At 42.4% G+C, this 3,837-nt stretch overlaps 1 protein-coding gene across 1 annotated transcript in view; it reads right to left on the reverse strand.

The window, feature by feature from the left end:
* msra (methionine sulfoxide reductase A) overlaps positions 1-3,837 on the reverse strand; it is a 25,538-nt gene that overhangs the window by 9,132 nt on the left and 12,569 nt on the right. The window lies entirely within an intron of this gene.

The following is a 3,837-nucleotide window of genomic DNA, read 5'->3' on the forward strand; positions in this document are numbered from 1 at the left end:
GGGGGGGGGGGTGTGCAGATGGTGGCGTGCTGCGGGGGGAGGGGGATTAACATAAACTGAAGCAAACATCTGGACCCCCCCGTCCTCCTGCAGGCCGCACGGTGAGCTCCTGCATGGAGGAGTGGCACGCTGACGCACAGGAAACTTCCAGAACGGAACGCGTTTTCACGTTCTCCAGCTTTAATCTGGACCTGAGCGGTGTGTGTGCACGTGTGTGTGCACGTGTGTGTGCATTGTCCTCATTCGCCTTATCATTCGCCTCTCTCTGAGGCAGAGCACCATCGCAGCCTCCTCCTCCTCCTCCTCAGCAGGAGGAAGGCCTCAGGAGCTCCACAGCAGGAAGCTGATGTCACTTCCTGTTGATCAGCTGTTTCTGATCACACCCTCACACGGCTGCAGCGACCTCAGAACGACTTTATGGTCATTCATCTATGTTTGGGTCATGACCCGATCAGAACCACAGAACCTCAAAGGTCTGCTCCATCCAGACAGAGCCTCAGAACATCCAGGATCCAGGAGGAGAACGTGAAGACGCAGCACCTCCTCTGATTGCTCCTCCTCCTACAGGAGGCTCTGTCACTGTGTGTGTGTTAGTAATGCTGCATTCAGGGACCAGAAGAAGTCTATTAATTACTGACAACACACACACACATACGTGTGTTTCCTGCAACGTAGGGACTCTTGACTGGAAGGTTACACGTAACATTTTTGGAGAAATATATTTATTTTAATCCCGCCTTTTCTTTTTAGATTTTTGGCACTCAAACACACACATGCTCAGTAACTTTTCATTATTTTAAAATCTTACATTTTTCTTGTTCTTGGGTACCTGTGGGGACCTGCTCCTCCTGTCTAACCACAAGTCACCACCAGGGGGCACCATACAGCATTACAGTACTATTCTTTACATTTTCACGTTAGGGAGCGTGTAAGATTGAGTTTTAAGAATAAATAAAGATTTTAAAGCAGAACTATGTTTTTTTTGTTGTGTTTTTTAAAGCATTTTTCTTACCTACATACGGAGGATACATTTGTATCAAACAATAATTAATCTTTAACTTTTTCAGCAGTCACCGGTGATCACAGCTGTTTGCAGATTAATTTGACTTCCTATGTTTAGGATCCTGTAAAACAAAATTTGAAACATTAAATAGATTTTTTTTTTATTCGATTTAACATTTTTTAAAGACCCCCCCTCAATGAAAATCATGCCTTTTTTTGTTTTTGACATGTACCTGTGGCATTTTTATAGACAAAAAAGGACCAGTAATTAAATTTCCTTTCAGTTTTTCTTTTCTAGTTATTTCTGCATTTAAATCTCTGTCAGTCAAACTACTGAATAAGACCTAATTTTAAAAATCTCGCTGTCTTGACGTGTGGACGGCCCATGCAAGCCTGAGTCGATGAGGTTATAAGAGACCCGGTCGACCGGCATGCTCCGGCGAACCCTGAAGTAGCCGCTTGCCTCCACTCCTCGTTATGACGGCTGTAGCAGATGTTCTGCTGCAGAAGATTAACGGAGACAGTTTTCATCGTCTGAGTCTAAACTGTTTGGCTGGAGCTTTCTGCAGCCATCATGTTACGTTATCTCCCTGTGGGTAGCAGAGCCAGCGGGTGGGCAAAGCCCCGCCCACTCAGAGGAGTTTTCAAATTAATATAATCAAATACACACCAAATATTGGCAATAAAACCAGCTATATTTGGAGATTTTGTTTAAAAACGTCATAGTCAAAGCACCACACTGCAAGAATGAGCCATCTAAAAATGAGCAAAAAATGTGTTACTTTAGGAGAATTCAGACTAAAAACAAGTGAAATTATCTGCCAGTGGGATGAGTTTATTTTACTTAATAAAAATGATCTAAACTAGAAAACTGGTGATCTTTGAAGATCAACGTCTAAAACAACTGAAACCCTTTTTCAAAAGTACATTTAAAGCTCAAAACATATGTTTTGTGTAAAAAGTAGGCACTTTGACATCTATATAACAATATCTTATTTTTATCTAGTGAAAAACTCAACAAATGAACATAATACACAAGCCTGGCCTATAAGCAGCTTTACTTCTAACAGAAACCCTTCCAATCTGCAATGGCTTTTTCACATGATCATGTAGCATCTCACTCATGGATAATGTCCTCTATCACTTCAGTCTGTATCACAGCCATTAACATGAATATCAATGGATACCACAACCCCGCCCCTTCTGTGTTCCAAACAGGAAGTACTTGCGGGTTGCAAGAAGGCCAAAGTCCCATAGACTTCCATTGAGAAACAGACAGTAATTTCTCAGTTATTTCATGTCAGAATAATCATTCTTGCTCTGATGCTTCCTTCTTAACACGTTCTTTCTAATACATTTTTTTTTGTTGAATTTTTTTTCTTTATCACCAGTTATTCAAGTTATAAACTGACCAATCAGATGCCTCAGTAAAAGCGTGTGGCCCCCGCTGGCCCCGCCTTGAACATTTGATTGAGAGATTCCTCTAAGGGGGTGTGGACTTTGAGCAAGCCAGAACAAGCTCACTCCTGATTGGTGACAGCAGTTCCTCTAAAAACGTGACTCGGACTAATCGCTGTCGACGGGTTGCAATATGGCGGTAGACGTACCAGGAAGTGACGGCGAAGGCTCTGGTCTGATCTCGTGAGGGCTGGAGGTAATGCATTTCCTGTGGAGAAAAAATGTTTTCCACCTCTATCATCTCTGCTGCTGTTTGAAGCTGTGGTCACAACTCTAGTGACCACAGCGCACCGATTCTGGTGCCTTTTGCTGTGGCAACCCCTGAACCTGGTGGTGGTCACCAGAAGGCAGGAATCCTTTCAATTTGAAGAAAGAGTCCCACCAAACCTGGTGGCTTGTGGGACTCCAGAAGCAGCTGACAGATACCGGCCGTCTGCGTGAGCTGCAGACAAAAACTGTGCAAACAAAAACTCGGCCTTGGGAGGAGTTCGGAGAGGCCATGGAGAAGGACCATTGGCTCGTCTCAAAGAGATTCTGTCAAACCATCCAGAGCTCAGGAGGGGAAGCAGTTTTCTGCAGGGACTGTTTCTGGTGCAGGTGGGGATCTGTTGACTACAACTGTGGACATTGTCAGGCAGTGGAAGGAACACATTAAGGATCTCCTCAATCCTGCTGACAAGCCTCCCCTCGAGAAGGCTTCAATCTACAAGATCTACAGTTACTGGAGTGAGAAGGACAGGCGGCAAAATCAGGTAAAATTTAACTGCCCAAGCAGCCGATTTGCACTTATTTTGGGTCATTTATCAAGATTTTTCATTTCTGGATGATAATTATAAGAACATTTCATAGGCAGTCTATGAGTAGTTCAGGTGCTAATTAAAAATCAAAATTAGTGGCGTAGTTTAATTCATTTTACAAGATACATGGCTTGTTAAGATGTGAGAGATCATACGGTTGAACTATAGATGTGAACCCTCAGTGTTGTTCATCGTGGTCGAAGGAGCGCTTGGTGAGTCTCTGTGTTTACTCAGACGCACAAAAACTGAGAGGAACGTTGGTTACACCCTTACTAGTTTCCCATGAGTCAGAGCTGTAAAATAATTGTTAAAAAAGAACAGATATCTTTGATAAAAGCTGTAATGTGCAAACAAGATCATTTAGAACTTAGTGTCTTTTTTAGCTTTTTCAATTTTTTGTAGGATAATTTGTTTTGGAGTCTGTATGTTGATTCATTTCTTTAATCTTTTATTTTATTTGGACTTTTTTTTTCAGCTAACTACCATCACATAATTTGATGAACTTAATAAGCTGGACATCCTTAGAGTGCTTTGATGTTGGCAGAATTTCCAAAATACTGTGATGACATCATTTTACATC

The sequence above is a fragment of the Oryzias melastigma genome, linkage group LG24 (assembly GCF_002922805.2).
Source record: "Oryzias melastigma strain HK-1 linkage group LG24, ASM292280v2, whole genome shotgun sequence".
Lineage (NCBI taxonomy): Eukaryota > Metazoa > Chordata > Actinopteri > Beloniformes > Adrianichthyidae > Oryzias > Oryzias melastigma.